Genomic DNA, 23,909 nt, shown 5'->3' with positions numbered 1-23,909 from the left:
TTTGTTTTTACTGATTGTTTTATGAGTGCATAATTCATCAAACACGAACGATTTTCTATTTCTTAGGCATGCATGAATTCAAGGAGTTGGAAGAGAAAGAAGGGACAGCGTAGAGCTGCATCACTACCTCCCAGACTTGTCGTCACACATCAGCCTCTATCTTGCATCAAATCGCGATTTAGCCTCCGGTGCCAGACACATTCTGACTCCGGAGAGAAAAGTTGTAAAAGCCTGTCTGAAAGCACATGGGACCCTAGATCCCGTATTAAATTTTCAGACTTCTGAAATATTTCTCTCCTGGTTTCTAAAAACCGACACAGACGGCTGATCAAGAACTCCTCACACTAGTCGTGACTTTTGACATTTTCGAAACCCTCACAGAAACTAAAACTTTTTGTCGTGTGTACAGGGCTGTACCATGCTTGGTGCAAGTGGTGCAGCCGCACATATTTACACTTTCCTACCGAAGCTTAGTGCTAGATATCGCTCATAATTCTTTGATCTCTAGTTTGAAACTCCTACATTAATTTGAGTTGCACTTATCATGAACAAGGTCTAAAAAATGATAGAATTTTTCGGACTTCTCCCGTTTCACTCTGGAGGTAAAAATAGATTTTTTGTATTTTTATTTTAGATTTGGTGACTTTTATACGTTCTCTGTTGATTTACGAAAGGATTCAATCCAATTAGAGTTATAAATAAGTTAAAAATATAATTTTTAAGGAAACGTAGAAATTTTTTTTGTGAAACATTTATATTTTTTGTTTTCAACTTTAAACAATTGTACATGATTCAGAGAACCTTTCCACAAATTTTCATACAGATAGACCTCTTCAGTCAGCTGTTTCGGACCGTCATTTTTAGACGGTTTCACTCTCCTCTCCCAGTGCTCCAATTCATTTTTTTTTAGTCTAAAATGGTCGTTACTTCTCCAAATTTTGTACTATATGCATGGTTTTTGTATGCTTAACAAAACTTGTCAGGATTTTCTTTTAACTTCAAAATTTCTGGGAAAAAATCTTTTTTCTGGTAGGCATCATAATTTTACTGATTTTTATATTTCACTATATAGAATAAGTACTGCCATGTATTGTGGGTCCCTATCACCACGGCATGGCGCGTCCTCAGATTGCGGATCGAGGAGACGGCCTCCAGATATGGAGGGTAGCTATGAATATATTGAATAAGCAGTCGCGGACAGCCGATGAGGGGTGGTCCTCCAGCTTGGGGGTTGGGCGAAGGGCTAACAACCCATCACCGTAAAAAAACAGCTTGTTACGAATCCTTCAAATAAGCCTCGGAATAGGACTGATTCTCTGGCACGACCACAGTTATTAAAATGGATTTGAGGGAGGTGGGATATGATGATAGAGAATGGATTAATCTTGCTCAGGAGAGGGACCAATGGCGGGCTTATGTGAGGGCGGCAATGAACCTCCGGGTTCCTTAAAAGCCAGTAAGTAAGCATAGTATAAGTACTGATCGGTGATGTGTTTGGGCCACACAGCAGCGCCACCCGTAAGCATTGCTAAGTGGCTGTATCTGAAATGACACTTATAAATTATAATAAAATAAAATAGTTATCATTAAGGTTAATGTTGTAAATTAAAATGTCATCATACGAAAGCGAAATAATCGTACTTTGCGGGTGATACTGGAATGACAATTTCCAGACATCTACATAAGACCGTGGGGTCAGTTTCAACGAGGACTGTGAGGTGGAGCTGCTATTGAATTATCCACGTGAGGCAGGTCACCACCTCTCAAGAGAAATTAGATTAAGCTCTACTACAGCAACCAACAGAATTTTGTAACGTCACTTGAAACTTTCCGTTGCTCGATCCGAGCTGAACAACTCTTGAATGCAAATAATATGAGGGCCAGCAACTCACACGTAGAGGGTCTGGAATTAAATCACAACCACAAGTATGTGCAGACGCAATTTGTCTTCATGCGTATACGAATAAAAACCTACACAGAACTTAAATTAACTTCTCCTTTTTCTTAATATTAGATGATAAAAATGAGTTTAGTTTTAAAAAATAACAATGTGTAAGTATAAAATAGTATCTGGGTCATTTGCAGAATTTGCATAACAAATTATGTCCATCAATTCTTACCTTTCCCATTATTGCATTTATAACGATAGAACTATAAATTCCTAACAGTGAGTAGTTTCAATACTAATGTAGTAAACGCCACAAGAATTATTTCCTTCATGCGAAATATTTCACGAGAATAAAATAAAATTCCCATAGTGACAGCTAAAATGTCGTGTCCATACTACTTAAGTTTTTAAAATGGAGCATGATTATGTCTAGATAAAGGTTTGTTTGATAGTGTAATTGAGAAAAAAATTAAAGAAACATTTGATATTATCAAAACTTCTTCATTTATGTCTGAGTTTATATTTCCTTAAACATGATTACATAATTTTATTACTCTAATCCAGTAAGTCAGTCAGGTCTGTTACACCATTTTTCAACTGTGTATCCATGTTCCTATGGATACACAGTTGAAAAAGAAATCCCACAGATGTCAGCACAAGCCAAGATGATGTACAAAGACCCATTTTGATTGTACTGCTATACTCATCCATTTTGATTTGGCGAGTTTGTGTGTCTTGCTTTTAGTCTAAGCGTGCATTTTTACTCTGTCAGATCTGTTTGTGTTGTATTTTCCACAAATAACAACATATAAAGTCAAGATCAAGAGGACATAATAGTACACGTGTCCAGTAGTTAAGTTGCTATTTTGAAGATTTTTAAGCAAAGAAATTTTAGGTTAGCACATGCTTGTTTGCTTTGTTAAGTCTGTTACCTGTCAGATCTGTTACTCCATGTCATGTCTGTTACATCATTCAAAACAGTGCTGTAAAGCAAGGTGAGTGTACAGTGGTTGATTATTATGGCAGAGACATTGCACTGTATTAATACATGCAGAATATGCACTAAATAGTACTTTAATTTTGACGTTCTCAATCGTCCATTTGTTATACAAATTTTGCAAATGACCCATCTACATGTTATAGCATAATAATTCCATTAATACTGGAACCGCTGAACTTATTGCTTATCGATTCTGTACGCCAATAATGGTCTTTATTTACTTCTATATGAAAGATAAAAGGCTGTATTTGATGCTGCAAAAATTCTATTTTGAAATGGTAAAAGAAGACGTTTTCAGCGTCCCTCATACGGTGAAAATGGTTTCGGATTTATCATCTGTCTCTCCGTATGACCGTGTACAGCGATTTCTCCCAAATTTTGGTCGTATTTTGTTCATATTCAATATCAACGAATCAGTTTATCCAGGAATACTGCACATAAGACATGCAATAATTTTTCAAAAGACTAACAGGTCTTTATTTGAAATTACACACACAATGGCGGTCCACTTGAAGATTCGTCATATTACTTAGCCTACTATACTTATTTGTGATTTTTGTATTACGTTGAAAGAACTGAAATGGCAAAATGAAGAACATATCAAGTAAAAAGGGATTTCCTTAAAGTAATTAATTATTATACAGAGTGAGCAAAATAAACCTGGCCCGGAAAATCTGTAATATGTATATTTATACATATTTATAGTTATAGGACCTGCATCTGTAATGTGTAAAAAAATATCCCTTGGAAAGAAAGAATGAGTAAGCTCGTTGCTCAGTGGGCACTTCACTTTCTATCACAATTTCACAACAGTTCAATGTTTCAGGAAATTGTTCGCAGTTCTCTTCATCTTGTTGATGGCGTTATTTTTCGTTGCGATTTCGTCGGACTTCGTTCCAGGCTTTCCTGCACTCGAGCAATGTTTTCTGGTGTTCGAACTCTTTTCGGATAGTTACGGTTTTTATTCGCTACAGAGCCCGTTTCACGCCATTTTGTCACTAAGTTTTGCATTGCTGGAGGTTTTGCCAAAACACGTCCAGTCTGAAACTCTTGCGCAAAAGTTCCGCACACCTTTTCCATGAATTGTGCTTCGCATAACACTCGACAATGAACACGCATTGTTTCATCGTGAGCACCATTTTGTGTTGCATTCAACTGGCCACTAAACACGTCTGCTCCTCTCACTCACTCAAATGTAATGACACAGCGAAGCTCGGGACAGAGCATGCGGGAGATGCGCATGCGCGGCCATGTGTCATCAGCCCATTGTTGTATCGAAGTCACGGTTTCCTGCATTGTCAGAGCATTTCCACTTCAGTCTTATACATATAAATTAATGTATTTCATATATATTTTCCGCGGGCCAGTTTTATTTTTCCCACTCCGTATAAGGATTTGTCCTTAATTTTATTTTCGAATTTTCTAACACGCTTGAACTGTAAAGTCACTAAAATCGGTATAGTGTAGGTTAAAGGATTATTACGGTCTCTGCTATAAGTATTTTTTTGTCCGTCTGTCCGTCCTTTCATCCATTCTACCTGCCTGCCTGCCTGCCTGCCTGCCTGCTCTTATCTACCTACATAAATAAATACAAATAAGGTACTTATTCTACAAAAGAAGGCGGTAAGAATTATACCAGGGGCATCATTTGTCGCTCACTGCAGACCGATGTTTATTCAGGAAAAAAATATTCTCTATAATAAACTCTTATATTTTTGAGTGTTTGATTAAAATTGAACATTCGTTACGAGAATATTATACGGGTAAGGATCGACATTCCACAAAAAGTAATTATTTATTGGATAAGACCAAGGTTGGATTGGTTAAATCAAATAAATGGTATTACAATGTGGCTATTGACCTATTTAACAAATTGCCAAAAACAGTGCATCAAGTAAACCCGGAAAGGTTTCAAGCCTGTTTATATGACTGGTTACATGTAAATCCCTTTTATGATATTATACAAGGGTACCTGAATTCGAATATCAGTATACCATTCAAGTTCGATTGTTCATTGACATGTCTGAAACAATGTATCATTGTTATTGACTTATTTAAAATACAATACATCTATCTATCTATCTATCTATCTATCTATCTATCTATCTATCTATCTGTCTATCTGTCTGTCTGTCTGTCTGTCTGTCTGTCTGTCTGTCTGTCTGTTTGTCTGTCTGTCTGTCTGTCTGTCTGTCTGTCTGTCTGTCTGTCTGTCTGTCTGTCCGTCCGTCCGTCTGTCTGTCTATCTGTCCGTCCGTCCGTCTGTCTGTCTGTCTGTGTACCTATCTATCTATCTGCCTGTCTGTCTGTCTGTCTGCCTGTTTAGCTGTCTATTTATCTAACTATGCAGATCCTCTGTCTGTCTGTATGTCTGGCTACTGCCTGTTTACCTATCTGTCTACCTGCCTGTCTGTCTGTGTGTGTCGTTCTCATTCCCCTACTAGAGGTAACTATCCAAGTCCATATACTTTAATTTCTAGATAAATTCTTAGACAGCAAGTGACGAATTTCCGTTACGTACTGTCAGCACGAGAGAAAGAAAGAATTTTCCTTTACTGCCTGTATAGGTTTAACAATTTGCACTCTGTCATGGAGACATTTGTGTAAAATATATATATATATATTTTTTGAGTCCTGACGCAGAGAAAGGAACAAAGAAACAAAGAATGAGTAAAAGGAAGAAAGAAACAAAAACGGCACGCTGGCGACTGAGTAGCATTTCTTTTACTGTGAAACGTCTGAATGGTTCGATTTGAGAAATATATCTTTCTTTAGTTTTACTTTCATGAAAACGAAGAATTTACTTCAAAATACTTTCCCTTTTTTTATTGTCTGGCGTAGGAGTCTGAGAACACAACGACATCCGCAAACATCAGCCTTAACCATTCTGAAATGGAAAATTTAGGTGCAACTATGTATCAAAAGAGACACCATCAATTTGTTGGGAAGTGTTAAGTGATTTCCACATGAACTAAAATAAGGTAGAATTCTGTGCGATATATCATTGATTTTATTGCTCTGCTTTCAGAAAAACTCCAACCTTTATGCCAAAAACACATCAATTTTAGACTCTACGAAACCTTTAGGGTTTTTCATTTTTCTTATTAAATGGCATCACATAAGTGGCTATCCGTTTTCGAGTTACGATCAGAAGTTAGATTTGGTATGTGAGCTGCGCTTAAGGACGAAGGTTGGGCGATCTGGAAGAAAGTTTGGCGCTTGAGAGATATTGGCCGTTAATTTTTAATTGATTATTTTACAACGCTTTATCAACTGCTATGGTTATCTGGAGTCCGGATGAGATGAAGTTGACATTGCCAGCGAAATTAATCCAGAGTCCCAGCCGAAAGTTTTCCAGCATTCTCTCTCAATTGTTTGAGGTAAACTTCCAGAAAAATCCTCAACCAAGTAACTTGCCCCATCCCGGATTTGAACCCGGGTCAGGCATACTAACCGTTACTCCGCAGCTGGCTGCTCGGTCTTGGCCCTTCATGGGCTGTCTCGCCACAGATTTAATTTTGTTTTAATTTAATGTTTTGTACGATTACTAATATTCGTTAATATTGCACGAATTTACCGAAACGGAAGTTCAGATCAGACTAAAATTGAATCCTTCCTCTCCACACCTACTGATGATACAATCACAGTGATGATAAGTAACGAAGGAAGATTTTTGCAGTCACGATAAATGCGAAATGTGCCAAATGCTGTCAAAATAAGTAATTTTATGTTTAAAAGCAAGTTAACTATATTACTGTAGTTTTTTAATCCGCGATAAAATGCAAAATTGAGTACAAAATGCGAAATATAGGTGCTTCTACGAAATAGCGAAATTACATTATATCGGACATTTTTGTGTTTTTTGTAAAAAGAAAAAAGTCAGAATCTATCTAAAGGCCCCGCCACATACAGGGTCTTACATTTTTTTAAATAATTTGGTCACCGTGCTAACTACACAATACCTCCGTTCTCGATTGATGATCGTTTACCTCTGCTGAAGTATGTGAAAGTGAGGCTAGCAGCTGGCTGATCGGTCTTGGCCCTTCATGGGCTGTCTCACCACGGATTTAATTTTGTTTTAATTTAATGTTTTGTAAGATTATTAAATTATTCTTTCTAGTAAGCAACACGAAGAGAGGAGAATAACATTGACATTCTTTCGTTCTAAACACTGCTGAACTAATTTATTATAAAACTATTTGAGAACAGGACGTCAAGTCATCCTTCAGCCATATGGAAAACTATAACACTGTTACAATGCACGTTAATTAATTAATTTTTTAGACAGCTGACACAGCATCACTTTGTAGCTGCAAGTGCAAGGAAAGGAGCGAAGTGTTTAATTTAATATTAACTTATAGATATACATTAATTTGTCCTACAGAATTTATCTGTAATATTGACACTTAATATTTTAGGAGAAAAATTCGCTCCGGCGCCGGGGATCGAACTCGGGTCCTTGGTTCTACGTACCAAGCGCTCTGACCACTGAGCTACGCCGAATTCAATCCACAGCACCGGATCGAACTTTCCTCTTTCGATGTTTCCCTTTGTGGCCTGACTCCAAGTTAGGCATATATATATATATATATATATATATATATATATATATATATGTTGACGTGTATCCAATGTCAACTGCCATTATACTAGGAGCGCACTCAGCTGAGTGGAGTCAAGCCACAAAGGGAAACATCGAAGGAGGAAAGTTCGATCCGGTGCTGTGGATTGAATTCGGCGTAGCTCAGTGGTCAGAGCGCTTGGTACGTAGAACCAAGGACCCGAGTTCGATCCCCGGCGCCGGAGCGAATTTTTCTCCTAAAATATTAAGTGTTTAATTTAATGTTTTTCCTTATTATTACTGTATTGTTAACATCGATTCGGTATTGAATTACATTGCGTCTAGATGACCAGGTTGGTTTTGTGAAGCATACGAAATCGACATACAAGTTTTTCACATTTAAATAGATGGCTCGTAAGTCGTAAGAGATACGAGCTTTTCATTTTAAAATTAAAGCATAAAGAGACATGTGTTTTCCAATTTTTTTTTCTTTTTACATGAAAAAATAAAAGTGTACATTTTGTCATTGTAGACCGTAAGAGCACGAGTTTTCCTATAAATCTGAGTGAAAACCGCATTTTCGAAAAAAAAAAAAAAAAAAAGTCGACTTACGAGGTTTTCACTCTAGGTGTCGATAAAATGTTTGATCAATGTAAGCCTACATTCTTCATGATCGAGTAAATAGTAAAATTAGCGTCTTCTAGTGTACAGACCAAGAAACAAAATTTGGGGCACCTTAATTTTCCCCAAGTTCTAGTTATAACGTATTGCACATACTCACCGCTTACTGAGCATGCGCATTATGTTATAACTGGAACTTGTAAAATTCAGGTGGCCCAAATTTTGTTTCTGGCTTTGTATATAGTGTAAAGGGACTGTCAGATATTGACTACTTTCAAAAGTCAGTTGTCAAAAAACTGCTTTTCGTCTTTATAATATAATGTTTCTTCAAATATTACTTTTGTAGAATATAATTTTTATTTTAAATATATCAATTTTCCTCATTATGCAAATCATTCCTTTGGTCCAAATTGTCTTATTTAACTACTCAATTGTAATTGTTTAACTCTTAGAATTACATGTATCTAAACACATTTCCATTTTGTAATATAATATAATGTTTATTTTGGTATTCAGTCTAAATTACTTATCATAGTTTGAAAAACATCAACAACACCACCAAGAACGGCTTATCCTCCCAGTGAGAACCTTATCTACATTCCAAGTTTACAACCAACAGAAAATTATCTAGATTTTGGCACATTATGAAGCTTAATATTGTTTAACAACAACCATATGATTTTACTATGTTGTATTAATAATGACACTATTAGTAATTAATTAAAATATACGATCAATAACAACATACATTTTAAAATAACAATCAAATTTATTATAGGACAATTTTATACAAATTTAATCCATTTTAATTCCGTAACTTAATTTGAATTCCATGGTTGTTTGTTTATTACCATAGAGTTGATGATAATCATTTCAAACCGTTATTCAATCATTGATTTGTACACATGATTTTTAAATATGTTAGCTATAAATTGTTTAATATATTATATACTCTACAGCCAATATATTATAAATTTATATATACGATATTGTTTGATCAAGTGCCTGAAGACGCCCGAGGGCGAAAAAGTTAGCACATTAGTTTGTCCTTAACTTTCAATGAATATTTACATTTGTAAGTGTTGTTTATGTTTTTTAAACTATAAGTCATTTAGACTGAATACCAAAATAAACATTATATTGTATTACATTGTATATTGACTATCTGAAAATTACTACTACTATGCTTACTAACATTTACATTTTGCTCTTACTATTATTATTATTATTATTATTATTATTATTATTATTATTATTATTATTATTATTATTCGATCGTTTTCTGTATTTCTGTTATTTATAATATTTACTATGTATTTTTATACTGGGTGAATGGAATACAAGGCCTAAGGCCTCAACTCTGCCAGTAAAAATAAATCAAATAAAATAAATCAATAAACAATTTAAATTGTAGGACAGGTCATCGTAGTATCATTCTCTATGATGAGAATGTAATGTGAACAGTCTGCGGGGTTTAGTTTTGAATCATTAATATAATGTCAACTACATCACAAATAAGACGCAAATGTCCCCTAATAATACTTGTGTCGCTCTTGAAACATGACGTCACGTCAATATAGTACATGAACAACTAAACTTATCTCCATACTCCCTGGGACAGATTGTGGTCCGTAATGATTACACGCATTCGTGTGCTGCAGCCTCATAAGAATGCATGTAATAACCGTCACATCGAACAGTTCGAGACAAAACCATCCTGTCCTAGATAGAATGTCCAATGCAGTATGCTACGAATCTACGACTATTCGTCCCGGAAAAATCGTACCGCGACAATTCGTCCCAAACTATTTGTCACAACGCTTTTTGGTACCGCTACAACATTTGTACCGTGACAAATCGTTCCAAAGTATTTGTCCCAACATGTTTTAGTCTCACGTTTGTGCCAAATAAGTCATAAATATTGCCAGTTTATTGTCGGCATTGAAAGAGAGGAGCCACCGTCTGCCATTCTTAGCAATTTGGAAACGGTCTGGTATGACTTCCAAATCATCCAGGGATTTAGCATCGGGAGATAAATTTTCTTTACGAACTCTTGCACCAAACGATTTATGGTTTAATTTTTTTTTTTTTAAGTTTTAAGTACGTCTCACTTGACCCACACTGAAATGACGATTCACTGTTGAAGTTGTTGCTTCGTTGGATGACTGCGCTCACTCTTTGATCTCTGCTAAAACTTCGATAGCTCTGCACTTTCCCCAATCAGGAGCATACGTATGACCACTTTCTTTTAGAACTTGACCCTACTTCTAAATGAACTCTAGCAGAACATTCTCCTCTTCTTTCACATCTCAATCCTGTTTCCTTCCTTCCTTCCTTCCTTCCTTCCTTCCTTCCTTCCTTCCTTCCTTCCTTCCTTCCTTCCTTCCTTCCCTATGCTTGGTGTACAAATATCCTTTCCAAATTAATTTGGTTTTGCCTTTCTGAGATATGGTGAGATGTGAACGTTCCATGATTTTAACCAGTTTGTACAACGAATTTTGATCTTGTTTTAAATTTTCGCCTGTTATTAAGTAACTGCTAAGGTTTATTCCTAGACAATAATTGCTTCATTAATCAGGTATTCTTGTCGTACTTTAATTTTTATTGTAATTATAATTGTAAATTTAATATTAATTGTAATCTTATTGTTCATGTTATAGTTGTAATCCCCTGGTAGAGGGGCAGAGAAGTCCTGACGGCCTTATCTCTACCAGGTTAAATAAATAAATACTAATACTAATACTTAATTATTGAAATTTCTTAATTATTAAAATTTCGCAATGGGACAATATATTTTATTTATTTTATTATATTTTTTATTTATTTTTATTTTATTTTAAATCCACCACCAACAGAAGCAAACTTCCAATTACAGGTGGCTTACATGGATACATATACAAAATACATAATAAGGAAAAAACAAAACAAACAACACAAACGAAAGAAAGAAAATACATATCGGTAATATTGTGGTACGTCGTAGATTCGGGACGAAATATTCTTGGAACAATTTGTTGTGGGACGAATTATTATTCTTGGGACGAATTGTCGCGGTACAAATTATATTCTTGGGACGAATTGTCGCGGTACATAGTTCCCGGTACGATTTATCGGGATTCCGTATGCTACCGACCTTACATGACGCAATCTGAAAGGCTTTCTTCTTTAATGAGATTTGGAATAATCAGAATAATCACCAAATATTTCTAGGAGGAGCCAACTTATAACAATTTATTTTGGCCATTTTGTATAATCAAATATGGGTCCTCCGGATTTGTAGCTGGAAGCGCTATCACTTGATCCACAATATACGTTATGTCCATTGTAACTTGCTATCTGTTTTTTTTTTTCTGTCTCTTAAAAAACAACATATCACAGAAGTCGTTTCCAAAAGAACGGATTATTTATGTTTATGTCTATTACGTAGGTAGATGAAGTTGGCAGCATTGTCTTTACGTGCTCCACAAACACATTGACGGTATGCGAAATATGTGACCTGATTGAATAGCTTCTGTGTAATCGGATTAAGCGCGGTGATGTCCCCTTCCAACCCCCTCGCTACAACGCTTTGGTTTGAAATCCCAATCGCCCGGCTTGTTGACAAATGTTATAACATACCATACATTTTATATGAATACTTCGAAACAGGACTCGCATTCAATGCTATTAAATCGTAAGCAAAATATTCCAAAACATCAAAGTGATTTTTTTTACACATTTACGACTATATGTATGGAAATAATATCTGCATGTTTGTCTCTCTCATTTCGAATAAAATTTATTAATATCACATACTCACACAAAGCAAGGATTTAAAATATTTATATAATATTTCATAAAAAATTAATGTCGTAGCCAGAAAAATAGTCCATAACTTCAAGCTCAAAATGAAATTTTTTAAATAAATATATTTTAAAATCTATAACAATACCGAAATTCCGTCAAATGGAAGCTGTTAGATGCTGCTTTTCATTTCATATACTAGGTAGAATACATTGCACGTACTGTTCAACGAAGAAAAGCGTTCAATTTATATGAGTGGTTGTGAGATCAACTTAAGCTTAGGTACGTGAAGTTTGTTATAAGTTATAAAAAAATACGTCATTTCAGTAATCAAAAATTAATAAATGTTATTAAACTGTTGCAGAAGTGTCAGAGAAAGATTTAAAAAATATATTTAAACAAATGTTTTGAAGAAATCACGAGTATTTACGTAGAATATGTTTTTCTAGCACCGAGCATGGGCACTCTTATAATTTATATGGCTAGATATATACAGGATGTTAAAAAGTATCCAATATTTTAGGAGGTGCTAGTATGCATCAAAACAAGAAAATAATGTCTAATAAACGTGGATCCTACAACACATACTTTCTGAGATCTGAACACTTCTTCATAGGAGATGTTCAATCTGACGTCCATTCATGGCAATGCATTTCTCTGCCCTTTGGTGTAAGGAATCACGCACTCTTGAAATTGACCTGGTTCTTCATGTGTCCCTATAACCAAAAGTCTAGGGGATTTAGGTTTGGGGAACGAGCAGGCCAAGATTTGGGGCTTCCCCGATCAATACAGCGGTCCTGAAATGTCAACGTCAGGTGTTCACGCACATTGCGGAGAAAATGTGCTGGTGCGCCATCATGCATGAACCACATCTGTAGTCCTGTTGACATGGCACATTCTCCAGCAGGGCAGGCAATACGCTAATAAGAAAGTCCTAAAAGTCTCTGTGGCACCGCGTATGGCCCTATTAATCTATCACCAAGAACGCCTGCCCATACGTTAATTAAGAATCGGTGCTGATGTCTTGTTTCTTCAACTGCATGGGAATTTTCATCAACCCACACATGCTGATTACGAAAATTCACACCATCTCTGCTGAACTCCGCTCATATCCGCAACCAGACTTTTGTTTTCAGTATTCCTTGCGACGTATCAGTATTCCATGCCAGGATGTCAACTACGATATGATTATCTGGTAGTCTGCTGTATTGTAGGGCAGAGGAATGCATTGCCATGAATGGACGTCACATTGAGCACTTCCTATGAACAAGTGTTCAGATCTCAGAAAGTATGAGCTGTAGGACCCATATTTATTAGACATTATTTTATTATTTTGATGCATACTATCACCTCCCAAAATATTGTATACTTTTTAACACCCTGTATATTTTTTTGGTTTATCTCCTGTTGAGATGTGTGATCGCAGTTTGAGGGGAGAGTTGAACATGAGCTCGTTAACAGTTCCTTTATACTGTAATTACAAGCATAATATATAATTTTCTGTAAACCTTTCTATGGTTCTCCCGCTACTGGACCTTTTGCAGAAGAACCAGCGCTTAATAGACCAAAAATAAATGCACCGTCGAACGCAACGGTACTACCGAATCATATCGGTTCTTGCCATTAGGTCTACTGTCACAGAGAAAGTATGAAATGAAGAGAATGCAGAAAAAAAAGGACAGCATGGAAGAGGAGGATTAATCTGGACAATAGAAGAAGTAAATGAAAAAATTACAATGAAGGAAAGGCAGATGCAAGTAGAACAGGAAAATTACAAGGAGAAAGGACAACGAAAGAGAGAAAATGACAAGAGAAGGGTAAAGTGTAATAAAAGGACGAGAAAAAGAGGAAAGTACAAAGAAAAAGGGAAAAGAGGAGAAAAAAGCACAAAAAATAGGACAAGGCAGCACAAGTACAAGGGAAAATGACAAAGACGAGAAAATTGTACAAAGAGAAAGGAAAAGGCGAAGAGAAAAAGAACGAGGAAAAGGGACACGAAGAAGAAATTACTGCAAAGAAATAGGGAAAGACTGAGAGGAAACGTAGAAGGGTAAATGATAAAAAGAAGAAAAAATACAAGGAAAGTGATAAGGACATGAAAATGCAAGTGTAAACGACAAGAAGGAGGACACGACAAGTACAAAAGAAAAGGATGCGGATGAAAAAATGTACAAAGAGAAAGCACATGATGAAAGGAAAATGTAAGAGATTAAAAGACAAAAAGGAGAAAAAGTACAAGAGAAAGTAAGAAGAACAGAAAAAAGTACAAGGGTAAAGGACAAGGCGGACACAATAAGTACAAAGGAAAAGTACAAGAACAAGAAAATGTACAAAAAGAAATCACACGGCGGAGAGGAATATGAAAGGACAAGGCGGAGACGAAAGTACGAATAAAAAGGACAAGAAAGAGAAAAAGTACAAGAAAAATGACACATAGAAGAAAAGTACAAGTACAAGAGTAAAGGACAAATTGGAGAGGAAACGTACAGGTATGAGAAAAGTGTACAAGTAAAAATGACAAGGAGAGGAAAAGTACTAGGGTAAAGGATAAGGAATTAGTTAAGGACAAAGTATGAGAAGAAATGAAAGGAAAAAGAAGAGAATATATAAAACACAAGGAGAAAAAACAAAGAAGAGAGGAAATATGCAAGGAAAAAGACAAGGACTAGAGAAAAAGTACATGGAAAATTAGAATAAATAAAACAATGAAGATAAAGGAAAATATAAAAAGCAGGAGAAAGAAAATGAGAAGATCATAATTATGAAGGACAACAAATATGGCAGAAGCCTTGGATGGCTGTTGCCAAAAGAATAGCAGATATAAAATGCCAATATGAAACTATGCCAATTTTATCAGTTTCCCGCTCATAAGGTGTGCACATTCATTTGGTGGCTTGATCTTAACCTTTACCTGGGTATAATCAAACTAAGTCTAATATAATTGCTATCCATAAATATGACATAACATATCGTTAAAACGAAAACAGTTATGTTAAATGAGGTAGACATGACGAGAAAAATAATTTAGGTTGTATCTTGTAGAATCCAAGTTAATGGGAGTAAAGTATGTTTAATCCCTCATCGACATATTTTCTGTGCACATATACTGGTCACAAACATTCATGGACCTGTGAATCGAAAGGATTATATGTGGTTCAAAGAGGATTTAGCTGTCGAGCAAGCGGAGAGGATTAGCCAATGCTCCTGGACATCCTTGTCCACCTTCATACTCCAGTTTTTTTACTCGTACAGCTGATAGAAATGTTTTCAGATTTACGTGGTACACTTCAGAACATCACTTTTTCACATTTGTGTCATCTACTGGAATTATACTCGAACTGAAATGTATTCACAATTCATACTCGCCATAAATAACATGAAATGGCCTACTTAGCATTAACTTTATAGCAGGGAAGCAAGAATAACACATTACTGACTTACTGACTGACTGACGAACTGGTTTATTGACACATTTACCGACTAATATAGCTTTGACTGACTGACTGACTCTCTGACTGACTGACTGACTGACTGACTGACTGACTGACTATCTATCTGACTGACTGGCTCTGACTGACTGACTGACTGACTGACTATCTATCTCACTGGCTGGCTGACTATCTCGCTGACTGACTGACTGACTCCAGACTGACTGACTGACTGACTGACTGACTATCTCACTGGCTGACTGACTATCTCACTGACTGACTGACTGACTGACTGACTGACTATCTATCTCACTGGCTGACTATCTCGCTGACTGACTGACTCCTGACTGACTGACTGACTGACTGACTCACTGACTGACTGACTGACTATCTATCTATCTCACTGGCTGACTGACTATCTCGCTGACTGACTGACTCCTGACTGACTGACTGACTGACTGACTATCTATCTCACTGGCTGACTGACTATCTTGCTGACTGACTGACTCCTAACTGACTGACTGACTGACTGACTGACTATCTCACTGGCTGACTGACTATCTATCTCACTCACTGACTGACTGACTGACTGACTGACTTACTGACTATCTGACTGACTGATTATCTGACTATCTGACTAACATACAAACACGTTCATGTCTGAGTATTTCTGACAAAGTAAATATTATTCAACGCCTTGAAAACGGTGAAAGTATTAAAGATATTGCTGGAGTGTTCCAAGTAATATTTATTTATTTATTTATTTATTTATTTATTTATTTATTTATTTACTTTTATAAATATATATTTTATAGGAAATAAAATTAATTTTATTAGCATTGTATCAGATTCACTTTTTATAATGAATTAACAACCCGTATGAACATTTTTTTACTGTCCATAACATTCCTTGACTTTCGTGCTCTACCTAACCATGATGCTTGCAGATTGCAGGGGACTTGCTTCGTGTGTCGTATCTAAGTCGGTAAACATTAGCTTTCTCCTATATGGACGGAGCCGTGTACACCTTTACACACTTTAGCAACCGTTTCAATTCTTATCATACTCATAGTATCATCCTGTATAAAGAAACGCCCTAAAAATATTAAACATTTTGCAGTTGTACAAATTTTAAACATTCTACACAGAATTTTGAAAATCGTTGTTTGCATTGCCTGGAAATGAGAATTTCCATTTTAAATAGGCTTGTAACTTCTTGTAACGTATTCATGAATTTTCTGCACAACAAACCTATTGATATTAATATTCATGAGCTTTAAATTTAATATTCTGTTAAAATCCCTTTTTAAACACTTTGGAAAGCTTCACAATTTATTCCGAGGCAGAAGATATGAACAAGTCTCTTGTGGCACAGGTAAATGTGTAGGCATATCAACGTCCACAACTTTCTGTCTGTGCATGTGTGAGTCTTCACATACCGTACTCGGGGATCACATGAGAGAATCCTGCGTTAACTGACGAATCCTTACTAAAGAGGTTGAGGTTTATTCTCTGAAATTTGTGACATAGATGGCGGATAGAGACCAGGTATTCTCAAAACACTCCACTCCCTTCGTCATTACCTTTCCACTATGTCTGAATTACAGCTGTATGATAATCTCATCGCTTCTGGATAGCTTCTGTAATTTAAAATTGACGTTAAATAGAGAGTATAATTGAATTGCTAAAGCATTACCGGAGTCGTGTTTTTTACGAAAGATAAACGCGAACAATCATTTACAGGTGAAACCAAAAGTGTCATGTGAATAGTAAGCAATTTATATTAATATTTTAACTCGAATTTTCTTGAGTTTTAGCTATTTCTCTCAAGTATTAACCGTTTACGCGATAAATACAATGTTACAGGTAATTTCGTCCAATTTAAAATGTCCACAGACAAAAAGGTCCAGTCAAAAATATTCAAGTAAAAATCGTCCGAGAAGTTTAATCCAAGCAATAAATGCCCAAAAAGCAAAATGATTCAAAATGTAATACATCCAATATACGAAATGGACCAATACGCAATAGGTCCGATATATTAAAGGCCCAATATGTACGGAAGTCCAACATGTAATAATACAGTATAACTTGTGTAAATATTTGGCGTTTTATTGAACATTTCAAACAGCAACAAAGCCAAATAGAAACCATGGCCTTACAATTACTTGCAGATCACACTAATATAAAACAGGCCCTAAATAAAAGGTATATAGAGAACCAATAAAGAATCGCCATTCTAATAAACAGCTACAAGCAATATAAAGCTGAAAATTAATTGCCTAGCTATTTAAGAGCAAATTCATATCATCCCAAATTATACAGTAACCCGGATGGGCCTGAAAATGTTGACGAATACTAAATTAATGTTATCCTACGTTTCCGAAGTCCATAAAAATTTACTGCTTATAATGTTTTTGTAATAGCTATTATAGCCTATTAGCAAATAAAGTTATATTGCAGACATCGTTATGTGAGTAATTGTGTTGTTATATTATATTTACATTTGACTTTTTCGTATCTTCTACATTACAATCACATGGACATTGTCGTTAATTGGACATTTTGGCCTTTGGTCTTAATTACTGCGTGGATATTTTTGCGTTGGACATTATACTGTAGTACCTTTCAGTAAATATTGGACATTAGAAGCATATGGGCATTTTCGTATGTTAAAGCTTTCTGTATTGGACATTATCTCTGTTCACCAAATACAATAGAATAAAATTGTTTTTTTTTTTTGTGATTTAATTTTATGTAACAAACATTAGACATTCCGTCGTCACTACTATTGAACTTTATACAATTCTATACAATTATTAACCACATTATTTTCTGAATCACATACATAGAGCTATTTCACCTTGTTTAGTTCACTGTTTTTTTTTAATTTAGCTTCCTTATGAATCAAAAAAGAGTCACAAAGGCTCTTTTAAACTAGTTTTACTCTATCTATTTTTGAAGACTGTTTCGTTTATATGACGTCATTCCATTTTCGGCCAATGAAGTGTGATGAAATTTTGAATTACAACCAATCATAGTCTTACATCGCGATAATTTCTGCAGCTCGATTTATCACTATCAATTTATCGCATGGTCGTTCTTTTGTTTAGTCAGTGTCGCCAACTGTTTCTACGTAGATCGATGAGCATGGTTCCATTGTACTAAATCAATTGCGAAAGCCTACTTCCACATCTATATCTTCATCTAATTCCATGTCCATTGTATCTAAAAAAAATTACACTCCTTCATAACAATTGTTCATTTAATTAATGTATTAATCAGGTTATTTGTAATTATACTATACAATTTTTAAATTAAATTATGATTTCAGCAGATAATGAAAACGTATTTCTGTTATAATAACAAGAAAAAAGCGCAGTACATGTAATTTACATATTTAAGCCTGTATTTCACTTTTCTCAATTGGCATTACTGAATAAAATTCAATTTCTTTATTGCAGTAATCGTTATTCATCTATTTCGACTTCACAGTGTCTGAATAGGTTAATTATTCATAAATATACAATTATTAACATTTTGTGAGTGAATTTTAGGGATATATTATTTACATTTCACGAAATAGTCCTAATAAATCTCAGACCTGTTTTGACATTACTATAGATAATTTTTCATAGTCATAACTTTTTATTTTTAACATTTAATAACATTTTTCTACGATAGTGTGTAAAGTTGCATTTTATCCACTGTTATTGCGTAAAGTGAGTCTTTAAAACACTAGTGCGCAAGAAAGTCAGTAATCACTTTACACACTGCTATTTATTTTACATATTACCAAAAAAAATGTAATATTCAATGTACGAACTTCATTCAATAAGGAATTAATACATTACTTCGATTTTTCATTACTTAAATATTACACGTAACATTCACATTTACATTTTATCCCTTATTAATTTTGAAGCTACATGTTACTCATTGCAACAAGAAGTAACACTCAACTTTTTCCAACCGCTTTGTTGATTATGTCCGGTTAAGATGGCATGAAATCGTGATTATTAATAAATGAGGCTGTAATTCCATGGTTACTTAATTCTTAATGATTCTCAATGTAGACGGCCATGACATCGTGATCTTATAACCTCTCCAATTCTAAATATTATTATTTGATGTAAATTTGTGATATCGTAGAAAAAACATTGTACGATACACATTCGTAAAGTTATTTTTTGGCCCTTGTATGTTTGTGAAAGTCGACTTCGCCTCGTTCCATAAATTTTACACTCGTGCCAAAAAGAGAACCTTTATGAACTTGCCTCATAAATAGCTATTATCTACGAGCCTGTACTAGATACAAAATGTAAGTCACGCTTACATCGTGATCTTATAACCTCTCCAATTCGAAATATTATTATTTGATGTAAATTTGTGATATCGTAGAAAAAACATTGTACGATACACATTCGTAAAGTTATTTTTTGGCCCTTGTATGTTTGTGAAAGTCGACTTCGCCTCGTTCCATAAATTTTACACTCGTGCCAAAAAGAGAACCTTTACGAACTTGTCTCATAAATAGCTATTATCTACGAGCCTGTACTAGATACAAAATGTAAGTCACGCTTACATCGTGATCTTATAACCTCTCCAATTCGAAATATTATTATTTGATGTAAATTTGTGATATCGTAGAAAAAAACATTGTACGATACACATTCGTAAAGTTATTTTTTGGCCCTTGTATGTTTGTGAAAGTCGACTTCGCCTCGTTCCATAAATTTTACACTCGTGCCAAAAAGAGAACCTTTACGAACTTGTCTCATAAATAGCTATTATCTACGAGCCTGTACTAGATACAAAATGTAAGTCACGCTTACATCGTGATCTTATAACCTCTCCAATTCGAAATATTATTATTTGATGTAAATTTGTGATATCGTAGAAAAAAACATTGTACGATACACATTCGTAAAGTTATTTTTTGGCCCTTGTATGTTTGTGAAAGTCGACTTCGCCTCGTTCCATAAATTTTACACTCGTGCCAAAAAGAGAACCTTTATGAACTTGCCTCATAAATAGCTATTATCTACGAGCCTGTACTAGATACAAAATGTAAGTCACGCTTACATCGTGATCTTATAACCTCTCCAATTCGAAATATTATTATTTGATGTAAATTTGTGATATCGTAGAAAAAAACATTGTATGATACACATTCGTAAAGTTATTTTTTGGCCCTTGTATGTTTGTGAAAGTCGACTTCGCCTCGTTCCATAAATTTTACACTCGTGCCAAAAAGAGAACCTTTACGAACTTGCCTCATAAATAGCTATTATCTACGAGCCTGTACTAGATACAAAATGTAAGTCACGCTGGCCAGTAACATCGTTAAATGCTAATGACTCAGTATTTGTAAAAGCTAGACAACAAAAACCTGTATCTAAATTTAAGAGTAAATACAGAATTTCTGTGTAATTTAATTTTACGCCATAATGAATATTTTACACGTTGTTACAGAATCACTATATGAAAATATGCAACAGTTTTCGCTCACCCCACACCTTCAATTGCTTGACACGCCCATAGTACGAGAGGTGAATCTATACATATTGCGAGTGAAATATGTAAGTGAACATGAGCTTTTCAAATATGTACTCATATTTTAGCTAGCTTTTATGGTTTAAGATCTTTGGTACAATTTGTTAATAAAGTTCTGTTATGTTGAAGAAACTGTTACTTATGGTCCGTTCCAGAAATCTGTGGAGTAGAAAGACGAAATAAAACCTGTGCGCAAATGGTATATGGGAGGGCTAGGACCAATAACCACTCTGGGGGAGACATTGATTGAACGAAACTACCAATCCCTTGCAGAGAGGGGATCATTTCTATCTGAACACTCTACCACGAGCATCTTACCCTTTAGCGGCCTCGAACTGATGCTGACCGCAATACACTGCGGCACAGATAGATTCCGCCCCCACATGTGGCGGTTCACTGTACAGATTCCTGGGACGGACCATAGTTTGTTGTGACGTTTGCGTGCCGAGTACGTGAATATATTTTAATATTCAATCAAATTCAAAACGTACGTATTCAAACAACATAACGTTATTCAACAACTTTAAGTTGAGGATCGAATTTCCCTTGTATTTTTTTAATTGTTTAATTAACGGCGTTATATCAACTGCGAGGGTTTTTTCAGTATTTTTTAAAGATGGAATCGAGGATGTATCATCATTTACCTTACATTCTCCTTACAGTTGAGAAAAACCTCGAAAAGAACCCACTCAGGTAATCAGTCCAAGAGAAATATCCACGTCTGTTCCTTACCCCAGATATGTCGGTGACTTACTGATTACGGACCATATAGACAACCTGAATAACAAGTAAAGGTAATCCAAAATAGTGGCTGGAATGATACCATGTCGAAATAATTAATTTTTTGATGATTATGATGATTATGATGATGATGATGATGATGATGGGGCCTCAAATTTTTAGGTTTGTTTAGCATAGGCTGAAACATACGTTCTTTAATGCCCCTAATTTTAGACAATATCATCGCTCTAAAGTTTCTCGTTTTGCGTACATTTAGGGATTTTACACAAAATTGTTGCAACCTATCCTATTCGAGCCTAAAAATCCGAGGTCTAGATGATGATAAGGATGACGATAATGATGACGATTATTATTATTATTATTATTATTATTATTATTATTATTATTATTATTTTCCCCCTTTGATTTCTTACAGTGTAATAAGAAAATGCAATGAGACCATAAATAAGCATAAGTAAATATTTTATTCCACCATTGAAAATTTGAACAAAAACGAATTAACAAGAAATTAGAACAATAAAAAAAAAATATTTCTATTAAATATCCTCTCAGTTCTTAATCTCTCACGAAGTACTACGAAGGAACTCTGTGAGTCCGCTAGAATCATAACTTACAATATCCAAAACCTTGTTCTTCGGCAATTAGCCTAAGCAAAAACTTACATCTCACTAATTACCATTTGGCAGTAATTATTTTAAATATACCGTCTATTATAATTCTAAATATTAATTACTGTTTTAACTAAAATCATTTGTTTTATATAAGTTTACGAATTATTAAAGAATAAGTAAATTGTTTGGATATTGTGAATTATGATTCTAGAGGACTCGAGTATTCATCACTGCAGAAAACGTTTAATCAATCACTCAAAGCAGGTGTAAAACGAATGTATAAGAAAGCCCTCAAATATTTGTAAGTTTTCTTAATGTTTAATTTAAATAAAATTTTTGATTGTAGTCTATATTATATTTTTATCCGTAATAAAAATCTATTAGTATATTATACAGGCATAAAATGTTGTTTTACTATTTTTATCATTACCTTCACAATAAATGGACTGCAACAGCTTCTTTCCTACACCCAGAGGTCACACGCCGCGCGTAATTATTAATACTACAACGTTCTTTTTTTTCAACTGCAAGGATGAATATTTAAACTTACATCACACCTTTGTCTTTAAACTTCATGTAGTCTAGCTAGTATTAAATGATCTGATATTTCTGTTAAGTATCATTATTGTGTTCATAATTAAGCACTGAAATGAAAAACAATTTAACGTCATAGTATATTCTGTATTTCTGAGAAAATAATAAACACGTGATATCACACGAAAAATCTCAGTGATAGCTGCGAGCGAACGGTTGCTCCTCTGTCGGCTTGAGGAAACGGCCACGCACTGAGCTCATAACTTGGCAGCCTCACGGAGCAGAGAGGGTTGCGTTCTGGGTGCGCCTGCGTTGTCGTTCAAAATTAAATGTTGGCATCAAGCCCCACATTATTAATGTTACTACTACCAGTAAACTCTAGTTCGACTGTTTAACTACGCGTTGTTGTGGTTCGCGAGTGTTTTGTATACAGGGAGATCGTAGTTCGAAACCTAAAACTGATTTATTTTTTGCTGCCTTCCATTTCTGTGCTCTACTATTCGTTTATGAATTTTAGGTACCTAATGTAACAAAGTTTACAGCTATTAAGGAAGTTCAAATTATCTATGCATTTTATTATTATTATTATTATTATTATTATTATTATTATTATTATTATTATTATTATTATTATTATTGATATTATTATTATTGTTGTTGTTATTGATATTATTATTGTTGTTATTATTATTATTGTTATTATTATTAGGCCTATTAGTATTATCATTGTTGTTACTGTTATTATTATTGTTGTTATTGTTATGATTATTATTGTTGTTATTGTTATTATTGTTGTTATTATTATTGTTGTTATTATGTTGTTATTGTTATTATTGTTATTATTATTATTATTATTATTATTATTATTATTATTATTATTATTATTTGCTCTTGGAAAGATTTATCATTTATGTATTCTTTTAGGCATTATACTCAATTATCATTGTCTCATAGTATTCTTGGTTAGCCTATGTATTTTAAAGTCATCCATTATTTATCCCTTCATCGTCATTATTGTAATTAATTGTAATTGTATTTATGTGTAATAATTATTTTTGTATTATGTTTTTGTTATATTATTTGTGCTGAACTGTAATTGGCCACTGGCTGTTGTACAGCACATTAAATATAAATAAATAAATAAATAAATAAAATAAATTATTATTATTGATATAAGCAGTTGACCTGG

General features: G+C 34.5%; 1 protein-coding gene across 1 annotated transcript in view; it reads right to left on the bottom strand.

The window, feature by feature from the left end:
- rdgC (retinal degeneration C) overlaps nucleotides 1-22,959 on the bottom strand; it is a 484,209-nt gene extending 461,250 nt beyond the window's left edge. The window contains exon 1 of the mRNA XM_069835771.1: nucleotides 22,617-22,959. The gene's annotated coding sequence lies outside the window, so the exon portion shown is untranslated. The remainder of the gene's footprint in view (nucleotides 1-22,616) is intronic.
- Nucleotides 22,960-23,909: the final 950 nt, after the last annotated feature.

The sequence above is a fragment of the Periplaneta americana genome, chromosome 9 (assembly GCF_040183065.1).
Source record: "Periplaneta americana isolate PAMFEO1 chromosome 9, P.americana_PAMFEO1_priV1, whole genome shotgun sequence".
NCBI classification, from domain to species: Eukaryota; Metazoa; Arthropoda; class Insecta; order Blattodea; family Blattidae; genus Periplaneta; species Periplaneta americana.
The sequence above is the reverse complement of the archived record's forward strand: the minus strand, read 5'-3'. Positions and strand labels throughout refer to the sequence as shown.